General features: G+C 37.1%; 1 pseudogene; it reads left to right on the top strand.

Annotated features, from left to right (window-relative positions):
- Positions 1–21,592: 21,592 nt before the first annotated feature.
- Positions 21,593–21,711, top strand: LOC125912031 (uncharacterized; annotated as a pseudogene).
- Positions 21,712–27,860: the final 6,149 nt, after the last annotated feature.

Raw genomic sequence — 27,860 nt, 5'->3', positions numbered from 1 at the left:
GCGTAGAATCAGATCTGACCAGTTTTAAGGAGCCTAGGTCCAGACAATAAAGCCCCTTTCAAAAAAAAACAAAACAAAACAACAACAACAACAAAAAACAAACAAACAAACAAAAAAACAAACCCTCCAAAAAAAAAAAAAACCACCCCTCCTGGTCTCTTGCTCTCAGTGTTTTCTGGCACCCTTTGATGTGAGTAAGGAAGGTCACTTCCTGGCAGGCTCAGGAACCTCAGGATATTTAGGGACCTTAAGAAGAGAGGAATTCACCCAAATCTATAGGTATTATAGGTGGAATCTCATGGCAGGTCTCTGGCTTGGCTCCCTAGCTGTAAGATTCTTAAAAATCTAGTCTGAGGGGCGCCTGGGTGGCTCAGTCGGTTAAGCGGCCGACTTCGGCTCAGGTCATGATCTCGCGGTCCGTGAGTTCGAGCCCTGCGTCGGGCTCTGTGCTGACAGCTCAGAGCCTGGAGCTTTTTTCAGATTCTGTGTCTCCCTCTCTCTGACCCTCCCCTGTTCATGCTCTGTCTCTCCCTGTCTCAAAAAATAAAAAAAAATAAGTTAAAAAAAAAAATCCAGTCTGAGATTTCTTATGAATAGTTGCAGCAAAGCAGACTTAAGAAGCACATATATGGTCATCACCATTCTTGCTGCACTTGTGTAAGTAATCAGGCCAAGTTTAATGAGATTGGATTTATTTTGCAAACAAATTAGTCTTACTGTGATTATCGTTGATAGAAATAGGGGTGACTGTAGATAGAAAAATTATGTTTCAACGGAAAACTATCGCATTGAGGATATCAGATTCTAGTCCTGTGTTTTGTCTTTGAAAAGGTTTTGTTATCACATCTGTAAGCTGGACTGGATCCTGAACTCTTTTAGTTTCCTCAAACATCTGGCTACAACTCTCTAAACTAACATTTCCGATTGTCTCCTACCCTTCTGACCTAGAATAACTAAGAACAAAAGTCATCCTTTTCCCAAACCCCTGCAAGCTGAAGTTGGACGGCTCATCATAAACTTAAGAGAAATCACCAGAACAGATCATGTATGGACAAGCCTCCTGCTTGTTGCTGTGTGGGCCACTCAGAAAGTTCACCAGAATACCTGATGACATAACAAGAGACATTCAAACTGCACAAGATGCTTCAAGCCTGTCATGGAGAAATCTCAACTGACTGCCCTCCAGACTCAAATTGGGTTTACAGTCTACTCAAAGTGCTAACTTTTGTTTTTCTTTTTCCTTTTGCTTCCAGGTAAATGCCTCCTATTAGATAATTGATTGCTCCCACTATATAAACCTAACTTTGGGAGCCCACCTACATCACCATTTCCTAAATGAGACACAACTGTTTAACTGATCTATTCTTAGGACTAAGAGACTGGTTCATTGTCATATCTACTTAACCCAGGTTCTAGATTGTGAAACTTCTTTAAAAAAAAAAAGTTTATTCATTTATTTTGACAGTGGGGAGGGGCAGAGGGTGAGAGAGAATCCCAAGCAGGCTCTGCCCTGTCAGCACAGAGCCCGATGCAGGGGGTGCGGGTAGGGGGCTCGATTTCACAAACCGTGAGATTATGACCTGAGCCAAAATCAAGAGTTGGACAGTTAACTGACTGAGCCACCCAGGCACCCCTGGAGACCTTTCTTTCATCTTTAGCTGAAGACAGTATTTAGACCACCTTGGGTAGTACTCATTTTAACCTGAGAACCTCTTATTGTAAATGAGGGATACATATTAATAAACCTCTGCTTGTTTTTCTTATGTTAATCTGTCAGTTGTTACAGGGGTCTCAGCCAAGAATGCAGAGGGTAGATGAAAATTTTTTTTTCCTCCTCTTTACTACAGTATTGGGAAAAGATTTAAATCTAAAATGGAACCAGAGGATGTGAAATGGAGAATCTTATGCATGTGCCCTTAGAAGAAAGGAATTTAAGAACGGAGACCGGTTTCCCACAAGTGCCTGATTCACAAAAGATCAAGACATCTTTGTCCAGTGAACATCCACCAAGAATCCCGATTCTCAAGCCAATGAACTTACTGCTTAGATTTCAGGTGGACATTCCCGTCTTTGCAATCCTTGTCCATAAATACAGCCCAGCCTAAACCCTCAACAGACCCACCGCCTATAGTTTGCTAACCTAGGGGTTTCCTGAAGAAGTGGATAGGTAAATGAATGACACAGTACTAGTTATGAGTTTATTGTTGTATCTGGGTGATGGATAAATTGGAGTTATTTCAGAAACTATTCTTAATTTTGTATCTATTTGAAATTATCTTTAATAAGATGCTTAAAAATATAATGTACATTACCTTATAAGAATACAGATTTCTTGGGCCAAAGATGCCAAGAGTTTGATTCTGAAAATCTGAGATGAGAAACAGGGATTTGTTTTCTAGTTTAGGTCCCAAATGTTTATCATGTAGGTTATAAAAAATACACACTTTTGTGTCTGTGGTCCTTGAGTTATAAAATAGTACTTGGCATGTAGACTTGCCATAATTTTAAGGTGTGTTTTTATCTTCACAACTAGAAAGCAGTTAATCTTTTTCTGATTTTCCCGCTATTTCTCTACTACAGTTCTTTTATGTAATAGGCCTTCAAACATATTAACTTCTTATTCCTCTCAAAGAAAGTATATATGTTTTAGTTCAGAAGAAGTTTTCCTGAAACCCACACAGGTAGGTCGCTGAGACATTTTATTGTGTATGCCTGTCACCAATCAATTGCTTCATATCAAACACTTAGATGAGAAAAATATCACAGAACATTACCCTATTCATTTTTATCCTTTTGTAAGCTTACAAGTTTATTCTTAATCCTTTGCTTCAAAGAAGTTCACGACTGCAAACTGATATTTATAAAATAATAATAATAATAATAATAAGCACTTCACAGCATCTGCTTTGGGGAGATTAGAATTTAAAATCTTGATGTCATTTTTGTTCTTGCGAACGGAGCTAGGAAGAAAAACCAGAACGGTGCAAAGACTTCAGAACTGTGTGTGTGTGAGTGGTAAGGGAATGCAGTGATTTCGACTGGACTGATTTAAACTGGATCAAAAAATTTAAACTGGATGAGGGGCTCCTGAGTGGCTAGTTGGTTAAGTGTTCAACTCTTGATTTCGGCTCAGATCGTGATCTCATGGTTTGTGAGTTCAAGCCCCATGTCAGGCTTGGTACTAACAGTGAAGAGCCTGCTTGGGATTCTCTCTTCCTCCCCCTCTCTCTGTCTCTCTGTCTCTCCGTCTCTCAATAAATAAAAAACTTAAAAAAAAAATTTTTAACTGGATGAAAAAATTGGCCCTAGCCAATTACCCTCCTTGGATTGCTTTAAGAAGTAAGTTTAGGGTCTACTGGGTGTCAGAGTAGATCAGCCGCTGCTTTCCTTTACTTTAAGAGAGAGGAGAATCAAAAGTTATTCTTTGAAATTTACAGAAACTGAGAACTACCTTTGAACCAATCAAGAACACTTTTAAAAATTGTGTTAGGATTCTCGGTTTTGAAGGACATTTTGAGAAAAAGAAGATTCACCTGAAAAATTTTTACTGCCAGTGTCTATCAGTATGCCTGCTGACATTTCAAAATTTTGAATTCCACAGGAAATTTTGGCCAAACTTCATGTTATTGTATGACCATGGCAAGATTTTCCGTGATCTTTTTGCTGTTTTACAAATAAAACTCTTCTGTCTGCAGTATGCAGCTGAGGATACCACTTATTTTCTCCCTGTATGAGTAGGACAAAACAAATGGACTTAAATATTTCACTTATAAAACATTATTATTTTGCTAGTTTTCATTTACTTACTGGAAACTCATATGTAAATAATATGTTTTAGAAATTCTAGGAAGTAATGTGTTTGCCCTCATTTTTATCTTTAATATAAATAGCCCTGACTTGCTACAATTTCCTGCTATGATCATCTCAGATTCGCAATAAATATCTATTCACTGATAAGGAAAGAGTGCCTATGCATGACGCTAAAGGAGAAATGCTTCCCTAGGGGTTGTGGCTGAGATCAACTTGGAGGTAATAAAATGACAAAGCACCTTTCATTTCTATCATTCCCTCTGAGATGACTACAGAACAGGATGTATAGTCCTGAAGTACCCATCGTAAAGATTTACACAAATTGTTCCTTTCTTTCAGATTGCTGTTACTTTCCTCAGTGTTACATACTGTCATTAAATTCTCCACCCTCACTATTACAGCTTCCATTACCACCCACATGGCACTACGGCTTTATCCATGGGTGGCAGATGTTATCACCATATGTCATCCGATCAATTTTCCATTCAAGGGTAATGTAATGTTTGGGGGAAAGCCAACTCACACTTTAGTAAAGGCTTTCTCTGTACTCTTCACCAGCCGTAAATGCAAGCTTCCTTTCAACTTCTTGGCTCTGATACCTAACCAGAAATCAGCAGGCATCTTAGAGATGCTTTGCATGTTTCCGTGTTAGTTGGGCTCTCTCTCTCTATCACCTGCCAAATTGTTTCCTATTAAGGAGTTTGGCACTATTTTGCTTTCCTCTACTTTTATTCATCTCTGAATATTCTGGACAGAGAATCATTAGCTAGATGAATACCCAAGGAGAGTAGCAGTTTCAGTCTGGTTCACAAGGCTGTTACTTCTTGTTTATTTCTAGGATCTATATCTCACCTCCTTGTTCCAGAAGTTGGCATTGCTCATAGAGTCTGAAATTCTTTTTTTATATAATTCTAAAGGGTAGCCAAAGTTAAGACAAGATCAGTTTATCCATACGGTTCTGATTTGTGCCTGTACGTGTTCTTGCGCTCTTTCTTTTCTTTGTGTTTCCTTTCTTTTTCTCTACGTGTTCTCCAAATTCCACTCTCATTCTTGCTGTGAATTTTTTTAAACAAATAGTTTTTATTTGTATTTTTATTTTATTCTCAAGTTAGTTAACATACAGCATAGTCTTGGCTTCAGGAGTAGAACTCAGTGACTCATCACTTACATATAACACCCAGTACTCATCCTGACAAATGCCCTCCTTAATGTCCATCACCCATTTAGCCCAGCCCCACCCCCAACAACCCTCAGTTTGTTCTCTGTATTTGATGGTATGCCTCCCTCTTTGGTTTTATCTTATGTTTCCTTCTCTTCCCCTATGTTCATCTGTTATCTTTCCACTCTTTTGAACACTTATTATTTGCCACTTCCTGGGCTATGTGCTGTATATTTAAATATTAAATACAATTCATCCATGTTTTAGAATTCTTAAAGAAAAACCTTAAGGGGCGCCTGGGTGGCTCAGTTGGTTGGGCGTCCAACTTCGGCTCAGGTCATGATCTCGCAGTCCGTGAGTTCGAGCCCCGCCTCAGGCTCTGTGCTGACAGCCTGGAGCCTGTTTCAGATTCTGTGTCTCCCTCTCTCTCTGACCCTCCCCCATTCATGCTCTGTCGCTCTCTGTCTCAAAAATAAATAAACGTTAAAAAAAAAATCTTTAAAAAAAAAAAAAGAAAAACCTTAAATTATTTTAAAAGCAGTCCAGTCTAAATCACTGCATTTCCCATCGATGTTGGGTAATTCAGATGTGGAGTATTTGGGAGGAGAGGAAGTGGAAATAATTACTTGTTTATATTGATCATGAAATGATCTCTCTTCCAGGTGATCAAATGGCCTATAATCTGGTAAAGAAATCTCTGTTGACATTATCCACAATCATCAATATTTTAAAGACTTGGATTATGTCTTTTTTTTTTTTTTCTATTTTTGTACTAGTTTCAAATCATCCATATTTCATGGCCAAAATCATTTGAAAACCCATAATTCCAGTGGTCACTTGACTTGCTTTTGTCCAGATATTTTCTAATTCTATGTCTTTCTTGAAATGTGATAACCAGTAATTACTATGGTATTTCAAGTGTAGACAACAAGAAATAAGTCTTTAAGCACCAAAGTGATCATCTTTTCCTGAGTTATAAATGATGTTCAAACACCATCATATTTTGAAGTTTAAATTACTTGTCCTTAAGTTATAACTTTAATCTACCCCTAATTAAAACCACCTACTACTTTATTGTTCATTCATGCTGACCTGTAAAGTTCTCTATAGCTTATTCTCATTTATTTATTATGGCACTCTCCAGGAAATATAAATATAATCAGAACACTTGGATATTTTACTGTTCCTCAAGAATTGTATTAATATTGCTTAATTACTGCAAGATTAACAACCCTATTTGCAGCTGTTTTCAGTATGAAGCCCTGTGGAAACTATGTTATCAATTTTATTGTTATCCACAGCATCTCCTCACTAAGAAAATTCTTGATACACAGTTTTCCATAATCCTTTTCTAACTTAAATGTCATACTTTTGATAGTTTTGAAAGCAAATTTTAACAATTGCCCTTACCCACATAAAAATTTATACTCTTTTTTAAAATTTTTAATGTTTATTTTTTGAGAGAGACAGAGCTTGAGTGAGGGAGGAGCAGAGAGAGAGAGAGAGAGAGAGAGAGGGAGAGAGAGAGACAGAATCCAAAGCAGACTCCAGGCTCCAAGCTCCAAGCTGTCAGCACAGAGCCCGATGTGGGGCTTGAACTCATGGACCCGAGATCATGACCAGAGTCGAAGCTGGATGCTTAGCCAACTGAGCCACCCAGGCACCCCTCCAAAGATTTATACTCTTTAAACTTTTTAACCAAGAGATCTTAAGACACATTTTTTTTTCTCACAATCATACATTCTCACGTTTGCTCTAGTTATTCTAGTTATCGCTGTAGTCCATAATCCTCTGTTAGGCATTCAGCTGGGATGCATCTCAAGGGTAGGAAGTACATCTGCTGTTTATTTTGAGTGTCTACACATTGCTTGATTCAGCACTCCAGTTCTATAGTATAGATCATATGTGTATATATGAGATATAATTTGCCTCCATTAGAATGGAAATTTCATAAAATCAGAGTCTTGGTTTTGTTTACAGTAGTGCTTTAATATCAAGAACAGTATTTTTCACATAAAATGCTTAATACATATTTGTGGATTTAGACTTTTAGAATTACATCATTAATCTTCTACAAGCAACTAATGAAGAGATTCTTATTAAGTTGTATTGAACCCTAAGTGATTTTATTAAATATCATTGAGCGTCTCTTACTGTCTGATGGTTATCATGGTCTTCTCACATGGGTAGAAAATTTTGATGGTCTACTAGTCTCCTGGCACCCAGGCAACTTACAGTGATATGCAAAATACTTTGGCCAGTTGCACCAAATTTTATCCTTGAGTTCTTACAAACATTTGGGTGTTTGCCAAGAAGTCCTGCTGGTCTGTTTACTAAGGAGTCTTAGTACTCCTTTTTTTTTTTTTTTTGAGTCTTAGGATTTAACATCTTTTAATTTGATATTTCTCAATCTCAGTTTCAAAAGACAATTTAGAAATCCTTTTATGACTTCCTCAGTGAAGTTGGAATAAAAAAATAATTTTCTACATATTTTTTTTAACACTTCACATGCTTATGAGACCAGAGACGTGAAATAGTTCCATTGATCCTTCAGCTTACACTTCATTTATTTGAAGTCTTTTAACTCTGACAGTTTGGTTCCTTGCAGAGGTCTCTTTGCTTCTGGGTGGTGTCATTTTGGGTGCCTCTGGACTTTGGCTCCTCACGGTGGTCCCAATTCCATTCACTTGGCAAATCCTTGACTTTCAAAAATATACGTTCTATTAAGATAATCTCTTTAGCCAGTTAAGCATGAATAATTTTTATTTAATCATTTGGAGTGCCAAGCCTCATCTATTTCCTCAGTGGTCATTTGTATTATCCTGAAGCCTTAGCTCTACAGCTCAACTGGAGGAAGCTTCACCCTGTTAATATATAAAATATTGAAGTCCCTTCCTGTTACAACCCACTCTAATTCTGAGACTACCTTAAAGACTGGCAATTCTTTTATTCCTTTGGGTTATCTTTATTTTCCAGGTTTTTAAGAATTCTTAAATTATTTAATAATGGTATTTAACCTTTAGAGATTTTGTAATATCGCCTTGTCATGAAGGATTTTGAAAGTCACACAGACTAGTCTTGGAAGGTCTGTTACCTTTGCTCTTGGCCATGTGTAGCTGAGCTCCTGTGGTGATCAAGAGTCCAACTGTCACTATTCCTTAGGAAAGTGTCTCCTCTCTCACCGTCAGCCTCTGCTACTCTTATCACTTCTGTCAGAGGAGTGGTCAAGGCAGAGACGTGCATCAGCAGGCTAGGGCACTTTATGCCACTGTTCATATCTAGCTTCTTTGAATTGAGACAGCCTGGTGATCAGTGGGCTAGAAGATCCTTGTTCTGGGTGTGTAAGCACTATACTGGTCTTCATTTTTTTTATCTCCCATTCATTCTTAAAAACCACTTCAATCTGCCTCTGGCCCCAACCGCTCCACTGAAACTGCTTACTTGCAATGCCACCAAGAACTAAAAGTCAAATTCAATGGGAGACAACAGTGCTGCTAAAAACTCAAGTCAGAGAAGGACAAGTACTGTGTGGTATTACTTATATGTGGAATAAAAAAAAAAAAAAAAAAAAAAAAGCCAAACTTGTAAAATCTGAGAAAATGGTGGTTACCAGGGGGGGGGGGGGGGGGGGGGGGGGGGGGGGAGGACAGATGTTGTTTAAGGGTACAAATGTACAACAAATGGTAAATAAGCCCTAGAGACATAATGTATAGTGCAACAGAGACAACGCTATGTATTATAATCATCAAACTTGCTAAGAGACTAGAACTTCATTATTCCAACTACTAAAAAGAAAGGATAACCATGTATCATGATAGAGGTGCCAATGATCACTACAATGACAATCATATTACATACAATGTATCAAATTAACATGTTGTACACCTTAAATTTACACCATATATGTCAAATATATTTCAATGACAAAAAAATAAATGAATAAAGAATAAAACTTAAATGTGCATACCACTCCTCTGGAGATCTTATTAAAATGAAGATTCTGATTCAATTTACCTGGATGGGGCCTGTGATTCTTCATGAAAACGGACTCCAGGGGATGCCTGAAGTGACTTCAGTAAACTGCACTTTTGTTTGTTTGTTTTGTTTTTTTGTCTTTGTTTTTTGTTGTTCTTTGTTCTTTTTTTGTTTGTTTGTTTTTGTTTCTTTTTTCTTGAGAGAAAGAGAGAGAGCATGCGAACTGGGGAGAGGAGCAGAGAGACAGAGAGAGAGAGGGAGAGAGAGAGAGAGAGACAATTTTAGGCAGGCTCCACACTCAGTGTGAAGCCCGACACAGGGCTTGATCCCATGACACTGTGTTTGTGACCTGAACTAAAAGCAAGAGTTGGACACTCAATCGACTGAGCCACCCAGGTGCTGCACTTTGTATAGCAAGGCACTAGAAAGACCCTACCCTTTGATAGGGCATCTTTCCAAAAATTCTCTACTCCTTTGGATTTTGCTAGACCACTCTCTTGGTTCTCCTCCTGGCTGTTTTTCTCATAATCTTTTCTTCATTCCACTTACTCTGTTCCTAAATGTAAGTATACCCCAGACTTTCATTCTCCATCTACTTCTCTTTCTAGGGTGATGGTTCTCAATCTTCAGTGCACAAAGAATGTTAGCCGGGAAATTTATTAGAAATGGTGCTTCCTAAACTTCACTCCAGAGATTCTGATTCAGTAGGTTTGGGGTGGAGCCCATTAGTCTGCATTTTTAATTCTGTTACAGGAGTTTGGGGCCACAATTTTGAGAAGCATTGACGTAAGGGCACTCATCCACTCTCAGTGCTTTCTTTACCCATGCCCTAGATGATTTCCAAATCACACCTACACTCCAGACCTATCCATCATATCAGCTGGCTACTTAATATTTCAATCTGGATATTCAAAAAATTCAAAATGTCAGAGCTAAACTTATTAACCTCCCTCCCCCACCCAACCTCTTTTTTTTCCTCTGAAATAATGATGAAACCTGGTTAGAGTTTGTGTCCAAGGAATACCTGACTCCTGGGGATTGCTACCTACAGCACAGTTGGCATAAAAATCACCCGGGGAGAGTTTGCTAAAAATGCTGAGTCACAAATTCCTCAAATGCTGATTCCTTAAATCTGGAATGAGGCCCACAGCTCCGCCTTTTGAATCAGGCTCTCAGCAATGATTCTGATATAGACAGCCCCCAGCCCTCACTTTAAAAAAATGCTGCCTTAGGGATTCCTCCAGCAATTCCTAGCAATAGGAACACAGAGGCTTTGAACGCATTTTCCACAGTAGAGTAGCGTTAGGTGGGAATAAAGTATAGTGTAACCTTCTCTTTATTTCTAGTAGAGCCCCCCAAATCTCGAAATAACTGCACACACAAAGCGAAATCAGTGCACTTCTATCTAAAGTCAGTTTCGGGTCAAGTTACCAGCCACTCCCCGCTAAAAAGACTGATACCCCAAACCCTTTCGGTACCCCCAACCCGTTACTTCTGGATTACCAATGATTTGTTCCCATGCCAATTACTCTCAGAGATAAAGAATACTTTCTTTCCACTTCTTTTCCTTTTTCCTCCCTCTGGTCTTATTTCCGTGAGGATACATTACTGATTTAAGAAATCGAATACCAAAACCTATAATATCTCAGGTAGACAATACATACCACAAGGTGGAGAAAACATCTATTGTTTAATTTATACCTCCCCAAGTAAACTTTTTCAGGCCACCTTCACTAGCAGAAGCTCAATTAATAACACTTTTTATCTTAAGGAACCCTGGTTTATATTCTCTTGTATAAAATCTGTGTAGAGTTTCAATTCTTTGTTAGTCCCAACCTGACCTCTTTAAGGCTGTGGGTGAATTTGCTTTGTTGCCTGAAAGAATTCTAACTTGATGCTTTCCTCGGTTGTCCTTTTATGCACATCATGCTCTTAGTTCAAAAGTGAAATGGTTTTGCCGAAGGTTATGAGAATAAAATTGGAGTTCAATTAGTCACTTTGAGACAGGCAACTAAGTGGCTGATCCCTTTTTAATCTTTAACAAGCTCCATTATTCACAAAGGCAAATTGATGTCAGCTTTTAAGGAATCTAAAGTAATGCAAACCACATAACTTTGCAATATTTAAATATTTTAATTCTCAGGATGAAATATGTTTTTCATACTGATTAGACTCTGAAACTGGTTTTAAATGGAAACAGTGCCAGAGGTTGAAATGCAAATACATTTGCATTTATATCAGCCTAAAGGGTCTTGATCATTTTAATTTTATCTCTTTGCAAACTACATATGCATAATGTTATCTCGATATTCAGTCTCAACCTCCTCTATCTACATATCAAAATGTACAACGAAGAGATCATTTTTTTCCCCCAGAGAAAAATCAGTGGGAGCTGAAAAGATAGGCAATTTACCTAGGTTTTATCCTGAGTCTTTTGCTTTGATTTCAGGTGGTTGAGACACTGATTAACCCTATTTTCCTAAATCCAAAGCAAGACATTTTACTTCGGCTGACTTCATCCGCAGATATATATATATATATATATATATATATATATATATATTTTTTTTTTTTTTTTTAATAGTTTGCAGCTATTCTTTGAAATATCTTTCATCTCTTTATTCTTTTCCTCTTCATATTCCTTTTCTCCACTCCCTTCCTCTCTCCCAGCTGCAAAGATTTGCCCTCTAAGAGAGTGGGGGTGGGAGGAAACCTGGGATGGAAAAAGAGCAGGAGCAGGAGCCTGAGAAGCCAGGATCTGGCTTTGTTATTGGTCGGCTGCTGCCTGATGGATCGACGAGGGAGGCGTGAACTCTTCAGTCTGTTCTGACGGAGCTGAAGTACAGAAACCATATTTACAGGTAAGAGCAAAAAAGGAAAAAAAAAATCCTTTTCTTCAAACTAGAATGCTTCTCAGTGCCTATTGAGACAATTTTATGATATGAACATTATTCTGCAGACGTTTCCCGAAAGTGTGTCCCATTCATTGTTTAAGGGAGCTTTGGCTGAGCTGTTTCTTCTCTCTGCAACACCACTAGCTGATAAAAACCCGAGGCATGTCTTAACCCTGGATAACTTTCCAGGAAAGTGTTATTGAAGCGAAATTAATAGAGAAAATGAGTCACCGTGTGTCTTTTTTGCTTTATTCAAGTTTATGTGATTGGGAATGAAAGGAAGGAGGAGGACAGCCCGGTAAATTCCACAGGTTCTGGGAAAATGGAGTTTTCTCTGAATATACGACATAAAATTTCATGTGGTGTCTTTCAATATTAACAATACAGTAAGTGGTCTAGGAAAATAATTTTTGCTGGTTGTAGACTCTTTAAGCACTACTTTAGAATGAATGATTTGTGTGCTTTTAAGCTCTTTTATTTAACGTACTCCTCTTGATAAATCTCATGATTTTGAGTGGTTGTGTCATTTTATTTAGTAAATTGTAAGCTTATGTGATAAACAACTCTGTTTATCAACATGCATAGGGCTGTTTTCATTTTAAAAGCTCAGAAACCTGTTTCTGAAGGATTAAGCATTTCTGTAAAAAAATAGCATCTTAATAGGCAAATTTCATTGGCAGTTTCATTTATCAATCAGATGTATCTAGATAAGGGTTCCTTTGCAGCATTTATATTGTTGGTGATATCACTAGGGCAATAATTTTTTTTAACAGCTCAGAAGTTAAGATTTGCTTGTATCTCTTAATATTGCCTTTTATTTTCCCTTAGGGAAAATAAGCTAGAGTTCTAAATATGTAGACTAAATGACACACTTACAGTAAAAAGAAGAAAAATAATTTTACTACAAGTCATTTAATTTTATAGTTATTTTATTTCATAAATATGGGTCAATTAAGGGAGGGGGAACCTCATTAAAACTGAGCTTTTAAGAAATATTACTACTGACTTGGGCACATGGACAATTAATACTTGTTGATTATAATAAAATAAAAGTCTTTCACTGGTGTAAATGATGCATTCAAATATTTTTAAATACTTCCTTTGAATCACAAACTAATAGGAATGAATATATATAATATCTAAGAATTTCTTTATCTTGTTTTTGCTTTTTGTTTTCATTTGAGAATGGATTTTGTTTTTGAGTGAAAGACAAAAACGTAACAGTTCTTGCAAAATTGAAAAAAAAGAGAGGGAGAAAAATTACTGAATATTAGGAAAGATTACCTAAATGAATGGAGAACTATCTTAAATTTCCTAAACGTACTAAATAAAGCTGATAGTATGTTCACGCACTTATGTCATATTGACCCAAGCAAATACACTTGCCTGGTTTGTTTTGAACTATTTCTGGATTTCAAACATCATTATAAGGTACTGTGATGTTGCCATGTTTCTAATTATTGATGGAATCTTCTGATCTTGGTTTTTAAAACAAAATGAAGGTAGAAATTAATCTATTCCTAGGTTGTAATTTAAGGTGATCTATGAGACTGGACAGTCACCTCCCAAAACGTGTTAGAAAAAAATAAATCAAGGCAGTTATATTTTTTGGAAATTATAAATTCTGAGTAAAGCTACCTCCAGGAATGAAGGGGAATTGATGAAAATTAGAGAGCAGAGTTCCACATGGTTTTAAATTATTCTGTTTCCTTGGAAACCAGCTGCTGCAGATGCATTTTGCTTTCTTTGGCTAAAAATATCATCCTTTTAATAATCGCTAAGGGAAAGGTTCTGAATAAAACCAGAGTATATTGTTGCTGCTTTTTATAATTTCCTTAATGGCTCACATATTTTGGATGAAAAGTAGATAAACCCTTTCTCAATCAGCATTTCCTATCATCCACTGGCAGACGTCTGCAGGAGGCGTCTGCATGCGACGACTCCATGAGATAACTATGGTAGCTTTCACTGCAGAGACTACACGAAAAAGAGGGGCGGGGGCGGGGAGGCGGGTGTGCGTTGGGGGTGTGTGTGCGCGCGCGCTTGCTGGAGTGGAGGCAGGAGAGGAAAAAAAAAGCATGAAAGAAAACAGTTAAGGGCTTCCTGTCCAAGTGAAGGATGAAACAAGGCAAATGAAAACCATGTAAGGCTGTTCTGTGAGAAATGGCAAAAGCAAGACCATTTGTTTTTCCTTTAGAGCGTTTTTAAGATTCAAATATAGTTCTTTCTATGTTCTATGTTGTGTGTGTTCCCTTTGCATAATACTTTCCTTTTCCTCTTCATGTTCGTACTGGTTAGTAGCACACTGAATGAGACAATAAAATTAAGAAACATGTTTTAATGCATCAGTCATTTTAATCATAAAAAGAAAAGCTTGAGATAAATGTTCAGGCTATGGATAGTGAACAGGATTAAATTCATATTTTGACAGATTAAGACATTTTTAAACTTAATGTCCATACTGTTACTATAATGCTCTCATTTCCTTACCTTTGTAATCTAATATATACAAAATCTAATATATACAAAATAGATACAACAACCTAAAGCTGTTTTAATATTATTAACATCATGTATTTGAAATTTAAAAGGAATTATTATAAATAGAAATATATTCTTTTTGTTTTATTTGAAGACTTTTGCTGTATTTGGAAATAAAATTTCATTCTGTGTGCCTTTTTTAAAAATAAGAAATAAAAACACAACTATCATCATATTTCACCCTAAGCAATTTCCTAAATTAAAACATTTTCAGAAATAAATACATAAATATAAATATTTTCATTATAAATTGTTTTTCTCTCAGCTAATTGGTGAGAGAGAAAAATCATCATAAAGCTTTTCTGTCTCTCCTATTATTCTGTTATAATTCAGGTGAGATTCCTAACTCTCTTTTCTCTTTTTCCTCTCATTTAAATGTTTTTGACATATAATAGTTTATTTCCATAATATTAACCTCAGTCTTTTAGATTTATTGTTAGCGATGCAGCAAATAAAGTGCCACATGCTTAAACTATATTTTAATATATTTAATATCTAGCCAATACATTACTTAAATTAATTTGGTATGTCAGAACATTATTTTTCAAAAAGAGTTAGGGTGATGGGAAGCACTTAGTTTTCATCAATTAACATGAGCAAAGCACTTCAATGGCAGCTCTTTCAGCATAAAGACAGATGACATTAAAGAACACACTAACAAATCAGATGGATTATGCAACCTGGGCAAATAATCCTTATTTTAGGCACGATCAAAATTATTAAGTGTGTGTCAGGTTCCTGAGAATAATGCATTGTACAGGCCGACTCTCAGCTGCAGATGATTTTAAAATACAGTTTGTTAGTAATGCCTCTTTACTGCTCGATGGTTCTTTATTTGCTAAAAGTAGCTTGCCAGATTCGTAGGTAAGTTTACATGGGTCTCTTAAGTCTCACAAAATGTATTCAGGAAAATGAAATATTAATAGCTTCCCCTATAATGTATGTAGGCAGACAACTTTACAATCATAATGGAAATATGCTAGTTTGGCAAATAACCCCACACTGCTGGGAATGGAAGGATGGGATTTAAAAGAAATGGAAATTACACAGGGGTAAGAAAGCTTGGGTCTGGTTTCACAATGTTCGGATTGTGCTATGTACCCAGGTAATTCAAGCAAATGAAAAATTGCCTTAGCATTTGTACTCTGGTAGGCCATAATTCAAAAATGTTATTGATCAGAAGTTATTTTTGACTTAGTACATATTTAATACTTGATAGTGTAAGATAGGGCTTATATAGGTATAGAAAGGGGGTTGGTCCCAAACGGCATCATTACTCTTTAATTACCACTTTGTAAATCAAAAAGCAGGAAATGGATTTGATTCTCCAGTTAATGATCACAGTTGGATGTTTCACAGACTCGATGAATCAGTTGTCAGATCATTTGATTTCCCAATTGTTCAGATCTCAGCTGTTATAATAGACTAAATAGTTTGACCCCAAAATTGCTGAATGTGCATACTCTGAGAATACAGACTCAACATAACTTTTTAAGTATTCAGTTGAGGACCTTGATAAATGTCAATCCTAATTCTAAGAATAATATTTTAGCCAGAAAACCACTTGACAGGAGCGCAACCTTGCTATTCTTGCTAATCTCATGGCTGAGAAGTGAATAGAACTTACGTAATTTATTTCCAAAGTCTTTGTACTTTTAGTCAGATCAAGAGCTTAACACACTATCTTCTAATACAACAACAAAAGGTGATACACCTATTTCTTTTTTCTTTTTATGTTTAAAAAAATGTTTATTTATTTTTTCAATATATGAAGTTTATTGTCAAATTGGTTTCAAAAAAATGTTTATTTTTGAGAAAGAGAGTGGGGAGAGGGGCAGAGAAAGAGGGAGACCGAGAATCCCAAGCGGGCTCTGCCCATGAACCATGAGACCATGACCTGAGCCTAAATCAAGAGTGGGGTGCTCAACCATCTGGGCCACCCAGGCGCCCCAGTGCACACACATTTCTATATTTCTTCTGATTCGCATGCCCATTTGTACAAAAACCACCAACTACCAGGGAAAAGTAGTAATTATGCGAATTTTTTTGTATCTTCAAAGAATATTGACTATGAAGTCCTTTAGCAAATACTTACTGATTTTCATGTATTCCCTTTGAACATTTTAGTCTTCTGTTACTCTAGAAACATGGGACTGGCTTGTAGAGATGGTTTCTTCCTGGATTGTTCATTTTACCTATCTAGAAAGAAAGGCACAGAGAGGGATTCCCATGGTGATTTTTTAGTAAGAAACTGAGCATTTGCTTATGCAAAATAACAACAGCTAAACACTATGTGTTTGTATTCAATATTGGATATAATGCATTAAATACTGGATGCAATAAAAGGATGCTTTTAGGAGGACTTTGGAAGAAGGCAAAAAAGCATGGTGTGGCCAGATGGTACCAAAAGCATAACAGCCCAGGAGTTTTACAGTTGCACAGAACTCTCCACTTTAGACCTGCCTCTCGTATCCTTTTACTGATGTCTTTGACTTACCATCATAGTCTCCTTGACTTCTTGTGAGCTTGCTGTCAGGGTAAAAAATGAGTCTTAGTTTTGTTTTCTAGTAACTGTTGATACAATTGGTTGCTGTCATGTTGTGGATATATCACAATATATTTAATGAATGAAACAAATAATTTCCCAAACAGGACTCCTGAATGCATTTACAAAGATTTCCTTTCCTATCCCGCGTTAGGCCAGCCGCGGAAAATCAATATCTGTCATCAGTCATTACCCAGGTGATACTGGGTATGATGCTGTCAGCATATTAAGCCAGAAACACTCGAGAAAAGATTTTCAAACATTATACAAAAAATTATTCTTTTGCTTTCTCCAAATTCCTTTCTGGTAGCTCGTAAAACTCATACTTCAAGTTTTAGATTGTTTGCCCAATATGGTAACTAAATCAGCAAGGGGTCCCAAGTGAACGCTCCTGTGCTGTGGACCAAAGTCCTCTAGGGCTCAGTGTCACATGGGAAACTGAGCTTGGGGACTGCCATTTTAAGCTTCTATATTCAGAAATCTCCATACAACTTACGTACAGAGTCAATAAAAACAGCCCAGAATTACCTCAGGCTTGTCCCACCCTTCCTGCCCCAGCTTCTCAGTGTGGTTGGGACAGGCACTTTTTTGACTTCTCTATGAGCTTTTATTCAACTATGTTAACTATAATTCTTGGTGGCAGGCGTGTCCTTTGTCGACAACATCTAGTAGAGTTGTAGACAACATCTAGTATAAACAATAGTATAATCAGTTGTTTGCTGGTTGAATAAGAATAATCGTGTCAGATAGTCATCTTGCCCTTTTCTTATACTCTCCCAGTGACAGAGGCCCCTTCCATTCTGAGGCAGTTCCTTCTTTCCAGGTGCTGCTCTGTTAATGCTTTTCAATGTAACAACGTCCATGTCACGTAAATGTTGTTAAGCCATGCAAAATTACGTATTTGTGCAAACTCCATTGAGCTCTCCTACTTTGACAAGAGATTTCATCTGCATATACGTCACATCTCTTGACTCCCTGCACTGTGCTGTTTCATTATACTGTTGCTGTGTTTTGATACACACACAGAGAGATTATCACTTATTAAATGAGTGGATTAGTTGTAAATTAACATTAATGATAGCATAATTAATTATAACATAATTATATTTGTATTAATATAAAAGCATTAAATAATATCTGTGTAAGAAAATGTAATATGTATTTTATTGCAATCTGAGTGCTCTCATACATATACTCTTAGTCAATTATTCTTCACTCTCTTGAGTTAAGTTGTTCAGCAATATTTTTCTTGTGCTCTGGGCCCACTTTTCTGCATTTATATTGTGTTCTGGTGAACAATTGTAAGCCATAATGCTTGGCAAATGACAATCCTGAATCAGCTACCAAGAAATCAAGGTTGCATGCTGAGAGTTCATATATCCATTTTAATATGTCTCAAGGTAAAGGTAAGCAGATAATATAGCACTAATGGAAGTCCCACAGTCTACCACAGCCAGGTAGAACTGACCAAAAAGAAAAAAAAGAATGTTATGCTCTGATGTGATGTCTGGGAGTCTGAAGAGAAAGAGTGATTCTTAATATACCATTACTGTGCACATTTATGTGGGAACTATACTGTGGTGTACATGTTTATGCTCTAAGTAAGTGATTTAATCAGCCAGTCAGCATGCCTGTTTCCAGAAATGCATACTTTGAGCTAATGGGGTGTTTTAACTTTGGCTTGCCTATTAGTTTTTTTTTTGTGTGGTTTTTTTTTTTTTTTTTTTTGGTAATACAGCATAATAATTGATGGGATGCATAGTGGACTTTGCAGTCAGGCAGACTGTAGTTCAGCTCTGAGCTATATCATCTTATTGCCTCTAATTTGGGCAACTGACTTAAGCTATCTGAGCCTCTGTTTCCCTTTCTGTGAAATTCAGTTGTCAACTTGGATGATGCTGTAAAGATTGATAGACGTATACTGAACACTTCACTACAGAATTCGGAACATAGTATGGAATTGTGTGTAATTTTAGTTATTAATGTTATTGTTAGTCATCCTTTTCTGTTTACAAGCTGAATAGAAGTCAGGAATGGAAGAATGGAGCCAAATAATACCCAGGGTTTTTAATGGCTTCCTAAGTATTATTCTTCATTTAAAGGATTAAAAAACCCACACAATTCCGCTAGATTGGCAAGTTTTTCCACTTTTCCATATTAACTGAAATGAAATCATTGGACATCAGCTAGTTAAGTTAGTATTGTATGAGATGGTGTTTTTCTATGTTTTCATAATTGTGAAAACAAATCCTAGAATCATTAATGAATAGCAATGATAGGACTTTCAAAATATCAAACCGGTAAGGCATTTTTTGAAGTTCTGAGTTACTGAATATTCCATGAAAAAATATTCTTTTCTTCTAAGTGTACTTCTTTATTTTGACAGAGAGAGAAAGTACAAGTGGGGGAGGGGCAGAGAGCGAGGGAGACAGAGAATCCCAAGCAGGCTGCACACTATCAGTGCAGAGCTCCAGGTGGAGCTTGAACCCACAAATGGCAACATTGTGATCTGAGCTGAAGTCAGATGCTCAACTGGCCGAGCCACCACCCAGGTGCCCCTCCCAACATTCTATGCTTACATAAATTTGTAAGAATCTGGACAAAATTTAAACAATACCAATTTCCGGATAGCCTTTATTAATGCGCAGTGAGGTTCTCCAAAAAGAGTATAAGAATTTTTAAGACTTATTTGATCATAAATCCCCTTTCCAACACAAAACTTCATCCACTAAAATTTTATGGATCAAGTTTGGTATATGCTACGTTAATCATTTTTAAGACAGATGTACGTCTATAATCTCTTGAAGAATCTCTAACTTGAAGGTTAAAATATGGTATATATTTTAATAATTTTTTCAATATGAGAATAGTTCAAATTTTCCAATACAAAAATACTTCCAAAAGTACTCCATGAATTACATATTCTTCATAAAAGTAATGTATTCAAATTTTATATTCTTTTTTCCACCTATGCCTTGTTTTTAAATTTTTTACAAGTAGCATGTGTACTGATGTTTCAAAATATTTACTGTCACAAAGGAGCATTATGTCCAATATATATAAGAAATGTACATTCTAAGCTTCATGTTGCTCAATGATAACAAGGAAACAATAATACTTATATCAGAATCATTATAAGTACAAATGAGATAACACATTCACAGAATTTAGTTTCAGGCACCAAGTAAGGACTCGACAACATTATTATGATCTATTTATTTAAAAGAAAAGCAACTTATTAATCAAGAAAAAAATAGGACAATTATGAAGAAATCTCAAAGAATTCTGATTTAAATTCTAAGAAGGCACTTAGGTGTCCAAAGTGTTCATGACCGATTTCTTCTGTAAAGGTAATGTAAAAATACCAAAAATCACAAACCAGAGTGTGCTTCTTATAGCTATAATAAAATGTCTGTAAACACAAACAATGTATATATTTTACTGGGAAAAAGAATGTTAAGTAACTTAGACAAATACGCACAACACAAACACACAGAAACCCATTGAAAATGGGAAGAAATGGAAAAAAGTAGTTCTAACTCACACAGATATTTGGGGAAAACCAATTTCAAGCAGTAAGATGCCATGAACAGACCAGAAAGAGTATGGTAATGAAAAATATGGTGCCCAAGTGCCCAATGCCTAAGTTTGAGTGCTGCTTCTAAGACTAATTAGCTCTCCAACCTTTGCCTAGTCACCTCCTTTCTCTATGCTTTAGTTTTTCTTTGGAAAATGTTAATAATAATGCCTATTTCATATGTGTGCAAGGAAGATTAAATGAGATTATATATATTGTATTAATTTTTTGTTGCTGTGTAACAAATTACCACAAATTTAGCAACTTAAAACCATGCCCATTTATTAGAATATAGGTCAGAAGCCTTGCACTGTGTGGCTGAGTTCTTTGCTTAGGATCTCACTCTGTGGAAACCAAGGTGTCAGTTTGGCTGAGTTCTTGTCTGGTAATTGGGGGGGCGGTGGGCGGTGGGGAATCTACCTCCCAGCTCATTCTTTTTGGCAGAATTCAGCTTCTTGTGGTTATGGGACTGTTTCCCTGTTTTCTGCTTGCTGTGGCTGAAGCTGCTCCCAGCTCCTAGACGCTGCACACAATCTATGTCACAGGACTCCTGTCTTCAAATCAGCTACAGAGAATCTCTTGCTTTGAATCCTTCTCACCTTAATTTCTCACCTCTAGATTTAAAGGCTTCATGTGATCAGGTCAGGCCCACCTAGATAATCTCTTATCAGGTCACTGATATGGGACCTTAATTACATATGCAAAATCCCTTTACCTTATAATGTGAACATAGTCACAGGAGTGATATCTCCCCATATTTGCAATCCTGGGGGTATACAAGGCGTGCACACTAGGGGAATAGAGATGCCGCCTTAGAATCCAGTGTAATACATATGTAAAATGCTAAAATAGTGCCTGGCATGTGGTAAACACTAAAGGTTTGAGCTCTTATTCTTAAGGAGCATCTGAAAAACTCACAGAAATTTTTAAAAATAGCAATGCCACAGTTATGGCAATGGTGTGGTAAAATGATATCCCAACACACCATTAAAGAAACAAACTGGTAGAACCTTTCTGCCAGGTGATTTGGCAATGTGTATTGAAAGCTCAGGACTTCCACTTCCAGGACTTTATCCTAAAGATATAATCAGATCGCTTCTCGGCCTTTTGGCTAAGATCAAGTGTAGTATCTGTTCTTATCAGTCTAAAGATATAATCAGAGATATACACAAAGGTATGTGAAAGAAATGTTAATTGTACTTGATTTATAATAATAGACAAAAAGAAACCAAGCACCTTCCTTTAGAGTTTTAGTTAACTATTATGACATAGGTATTAAATGAAATGCTATGTAGCCTGAAGCACAAAAATAAAAACAAAATAAAACAAAAACACAGTTTTTGAAAAATATTGAATGAGAAGGAACATCCTCATGTTATAAGTGGAGAAATTATAGGTTACAAAAGTGTATATATGGTGTTACTCAACTCATACTCTTTCCTGGAGTTTTAAGTGACTTTTTGGTAAGACATGGTCACTTGACAAGGGAGGGAGTATACCCTGACCAGTCTCCTCAGATTGTTGTAGGTAAGACTAGGCTTCTAGAGACTTCTTGGGGAGACCCAGCATCCTTCCTAGAGTGTGAATTAGGCTTTTGGCAAGACAGGGTCACTTGATGAGGAGTGGACCACCTTGACTGTCTGGCCATGCCCAACTATCAGAACCACAAGAGCATCCTCAAGAGAAGACTTAGCATCATCTCCTCTCAATTTGTGTGTGCGTGTGTGTGTGCGTGCGTCTGTGCTGTCGACATTCATTCAATGACTCAAAATGCAAATGGTCTAGTCCTTCATTCCTAATGTATCACCCTGCTTTATATTAAACTGGCTAAATTACCCTCTCAACCAAGATTTTAGAGAAGGGCTTTGGTTTTGTTTCAGCTATAATGAAAGACATCTGCAATACATAATACATAGCAATGGAGGATGTAGAAGTTAACAATTATTAGGAAAGCACATACAGGGCACATTCTAACACTACACAACAGCTACTAACCCATTTACAGGTGGGAAAATGTTGGCTCAGAGAAATTAAGTAACTTGCTGAAAAATTCCTATTTAGGAAATGGGGACACCAAATTTTAAAGCAACGGGCTTCCCTCGTTTCATCATACCGTGATTCCTAATGGTACCTAGGACTCTCAGTTTTTAAAAATATCCTCTGGAAATTTAAATGATTAGCCTAATTTAAATCCTCTGCAGTACATTTCACTGTTTCCCTGTACCTGAAGGCAAATTAGTGGTTAACAGTAACAACACGCAGATTGCTTTTTTCTCCTAAGCTTTTTCCAGCTCCAGCCTCTCAGATCTTAATTTCAAAGTAACAGATGTGTTTTTAATTGAGGATCCAGATTATCACCACGAATTCAGATTAAAGAAATTCTTCCCAGTTCCCTCTCAACCCAAAGGGGGAGGTACCAAATTCCATAATCTTTGGAACTAGCATTTCTCCAGACTCTATAACCCGGGGTAGTTCCCACTACCTCTTGTTCTTTGCAACTAAATCCTTGATAAAAATCAATGCTCAGATCTCTCAAGTCCCTTAATTGTCCATTTCTCCTTTGGGGATTTCCCTCTATCCTTCTCAGACTCTATTCACTTGCCCTACTTTCTGTCCATGTTCCCAGGACCATGCTTTCATTTTTATTCTGCCTCCATCTCTAGGTCCAGCTATCTGTCCCACTCCTGTTCTAGTTTTTGGTAATCAACCTGAGCCCATGGTTGTATCCTAGCTCTATAGTAAGTATCTTTATTGTAGGGGAAATAAAGAGAATATAAAAACACATTTGTGTGGTTATGGAAGTTTACTATTTAGATATTTGTGCTGTCTGGTATTATAATTACCTAATCAAAAAAAATCAACCTTGGGTATTTTGTTCTGTAAAACTTGCCTAATAAAAACAAATGTTTAAGTTTTTAGGGCAGATCCATATAAGTTCTAATCTATTATTTAAAAAAATAATTTCCATTTGTAGAAAGATCGATGTACCCATCACTCATAGTAGTTCTGACCTCAAAATGGCAAATTATATTTTCCTTTACATTCTTTTAGTGATCTTTCTTGGCTCAGTTACTTCTTATTACATCATAAATTTAACATAAAAATTAATAACTTACAATTTTCTTCTCTTAATTACGAATCATCTCTTGCCTTTTGCATGTCTGGGTTTATATAAAAGTATTAAAATGTTGTTGTAAATATTTTAATTCAAAATCTGAGCATTTGACGGATATACAAATAACTATTTTAATATTAGAAGCAGTATTAAGAATGTTATATTATTTTATGTACTTCTCAAAAGGAATTATTAGATACAGGATAATTAATAGTATAGTATTCCATTAGGTAGATCAAGAAGAAAGAAAGAAATAGAGACAGAGAGAGAGAGGGAGAAAGAGAGAGAGAGAGAGAGAGAGAGAGAGAGAGAGAGAAAGAAAGAAGGAAAGAGAGAAAAGACTAAGAAAACTTTGGTTTTTTTTGGACCTAGGAAACTCAAGATCATTTTTTTAGGGGACCCTGAAGTAGAATTATGAAACTTTTGACTTCTAACAAATACACAAGAAATAGCATAATCTTTTTGATGTTTGAAAATGTAAATTAAGTCATCCATACGTTTCTGTTTGCTAACATTTTCTTCCAGCCAGCCATATACTCTTAAAACAGTATTCTGTGTCATAGGGTGACTTAATATTGTTTAGGACTGCTTCCACTTAACTATGTGGATGGAAAAACTCATCCAAGGACACACACAATAACTTTTCTTTGGTCTTTCTTCCCACCTCTTACTACAGAGATCTGAATGGGGCGCGGGGGGGGGGGCGGTGTGGATCTTCATCTCTCACAATGTAGCTTCTCCTGCATCATCTGTTGTCATGGTAATAATTGTAGCATTGCAATTTTAGTACTACAACAGAGCACACTCCAGTGGAATCAGATTGGCAAACACAATCTGTAGGATGAAATCTCTCTCAACAAGGGTCTGTTGTGCTTTGGGACATTTTCCCCACCCTTTCTTTGTGCTTCCTCAGCTATCTAGTCATCTGGTCCAATCTCTCTTTAATGATTTTGTCCAAGACTCTTCAGGGCCAAGAGGACTAGAAGCATAAATATGATCCACACAATTATTTTTATAGATTTCATATCAGTTAAGGAAAAATGTCCAAATAGTTTCCTGTAACTAATAGAGTATATCAACATTAAAAAAAATCCATCAACAGCTTTTAGTCTTTAGGAGCTTTTCTGCAATTCTTCTAAAACCTCTGTAAGTCACTTGAAGATAAGAGAGTCACTTCAACCAAATAATGAATGGTTATATTAGGTCACCAAGTGACATTTTTAGCTGGAGCCTGCCTGACTTTCAAACAGAGCCAGAGTCCTATAATCCCTGAGGTAGCAGGTAGTGGTTGTATGTTTGACTTTTTAAAAATTTTGAATAAACAACTTTAGAGAGGATGGTGAATAAAGTAGTTATTAACTTTTTGTCTCCATTTTCCCATGAATATTGGTAATCATCGACTTATTCCATCTTCTCTGCCAAACTAAAAGAAATATTCCTTTATAGTAATAAATGAACGCTTACAAACAACATCACAAAGTGGTACCAATGTATCTGAGTTGGTCCTATTTGAAACCTGGCAGATAAGATGGCCTTCACTGTCATAAAATAATTGGTAAATCTAGAGACAGAGGTAGTTATAGGGAAAAAATCAAGTAATCATTTTGTTTTGGGAAGCACTTTGACTCCCCTCCCCTTCTAACTTTTTTCTAAATTCTTCCCCTCCCCCCCCAAAAAAAAAGAAACTATGACCTTTCCAGCCCTCTGACTGGTCAGGTTTTCTCACTTTACCTGTTCATCTGAGCCACTAAGTCCTCTCTAGGTGTGTTCCTTAATTTCAGACCTTTCCCTTTTCCCATGCTTTTCCTCTAACCATGGAGCTGTGTTTTCTTATGAAATAACAGGCTAATGAGTACACCTTTAAAAATATAAGTCTGATCTTGTCACTCCATGACTTAAGCCCTGTGGTGGCCTCCATCATATGTAGAGTAATAGCTGAAGCTCTCACAGGTGCTATGCAATCTAGCCCCAATACCTGTCTAACCTGATTGCTCACTGCGCCCAGCCCAAGACCTGGGCACACACCATTTTTTTGGCCTGGACTGCTTTTCCACTGCATGTCAAAATGGCTGGCCTCCTTATCACCTCCGCGTCTTCATTGCTGCTTCCCCACTGTGACATTAGCTCTCCAATCAATTAAAAATGAAATGTTCTCAATTGGCCAACCTTGTAATCACCATACCACTTAACTGCTTATTTTTCTCCATAACATTGATCTCCATATGACATAATATATATTTAATTTGTTTATCTGTTTATTATGTGTCTACTCCTTTCTCCAACAACACCCAGTAAAGAAACACCATTAGAGAAAATAATTTTTTTCCTGTACTGTTACTTTATCATTTTAATGATAAGATAGTCACTAGTTCCTGATAGAAGCTCAACAGACGTTTACTAGATAAGTAATTAACCTCTAAACTAAGGGCAGAAAGGAAACGAATCTCATTTCTTGTTTTTTTAAGTTTATTTTTGACAGCGAGAGCGAGAGAGAGCAAGAACAAAGCACGAGCGAGGGAGAGGCAGAGAGGGAGAGAGAGAATCCCAAGCAGGCTGCATACTGTCAGTGCAGAATCCGATGTGGGTCTCAAACCCATGAACTGTGAGAACATGACCTGAACCGAAGTCAAGAGTTGGATGTTTAACTGACTAAGCCACCCAGTGCACCCCAAACAAATCTCATTTCTATAGAATGGTGTGAATGACTAAATGAGGGCACTCGGATTCACTTTCTCAACAATTAGCATTTAGGTATAATGGAAAGAATGAGTCAATTAGTATTCAGAGTTGAGACTTGCAGGATACTATGAAGTAGAAGCAGATCTGCCAAAGCCAAAGCCATGTGCCAGCTGGGGATATGAGGAATCAGAAAATACAGAAACAGAGGAAGCCAGTGAGCAGGACTTGGAACAAGTACATCCCAAGGAAATGTCACTACTGCAACAGAAGGAGACTACGAGGTCAGTGAGAGGCACAAGGACCCAAGGTCACTACCTTTTTAAGAAAGTCACTCTAGTTAGACTTGTTCTGTATTACCAAAAGGCATAGATAGGAGTGCCATCCTGAGGTATAATGGCTTAACATATTACCTTTCCTTGGTAGCATATATTGTGCAGCGTCTTGTAAAATCAGTTTGTTCCTCCAGCTGATATTTTCTAGCAAAGGCATTTCGGGTATTGTGCTGGGTGATTGGAAAAGAGAAGGTTTTGATTTCTTTGTCTGTTAACCCTTTGGAGTCACATATCCGACCATCCTTTGTCCTTCTTGTAGAGCCAAAGTCCAAGTTGGGCTTTAAATTACAATGTAATCTAAAAATTGCTCCTTTAATTTTATAAACAAGATTAATAAGGGAAAGGGGGATGGGGAACGTAAAACCTAATGGTGCGAAGGACTGCTTCTGAATGCAAATGGGGGTGTTGGCCAGGTTTTAGAGCAGCTGAAACTGGGAAAGCGTGGGGAAATGACATCGACCTGAGTAGCAGCTTCCCCCTTTGGCCTGCGTGTGCATCTCTACTTCACCACAGTTTATACTACTTACTACTGGCTCTCTCCTTGGCTGTGAGACCATTTATTAGGGTGCCTATGCTATCATAGTGATGCAAACTAGCCAGGTCTGAAAATCCAGAGGGGCCCCTCAGAACGAGCCAAGAGGGCCCTTGGCTTTGCACAAGACAGAAATCCAATGTGAGCCAAGAGGAAGAGAGATCAGAGTTTATTGAAGATGTAAAGAGAGTGTAGATATGGACAGAGCATCCAGGAGACTTGGAAACGAGAGTGAGTCTCATCTTTGCTTGCGGTCTGGGGTCTTTACTGAGGATTGTTGTCGGGTACACATGTCTTCTCAGGCATCGGGAACAAAAACTAGCGAGATATCCTCCATGAGTGACTTATGCCCCGGAGCCACGTGTCTTAGTGAGTCAGTGGTCCTGGACAACCCTGCCCAGTCACTCCTTAGGTGTTATCTATCATGCTGGAAGACTCCAAAGAAATTATTAACTCCTTGACCTTTGTAAGTAGGACATACATTATCTGTTCTATAAGGCATGTATAAGGTGTAGGTAGAAGTCTTAGCAAGAATAAAAGCAGGAAAAGGAACAACAACAACAAAAAAGTAGTTTTTCATGGATTCTCTTAGTTTCCCTGTCTCAGTAGGGTAGAGGAGCATTTCTTGATACCTTTGTTACAAGCAACAGTAGACAAAAGAGAGGACTGAGGTGACTTCATGATTTTATTACATCTGACCC

Source organism: Panthera uncia, assembly GCF_023721935.1.
Source record: "Panthera uncia isolate 11264 chromosome C1 unlocalized genomic scaffold, Puncia_PCG_1.0 HiC_scaffold_3, whole genome shotgun sequence".
Lineage (NCBI taxonomy): Eukaryota > Metazoa > Chordata > Mammalia > Carnivora > Felidae > Panthera > Panthera uncia.
The sequence above is the reverse complement of the archived record's forward strand: the minus strand, read 5'-3'. Positions and strand labels throughout refer to the sequence as shown.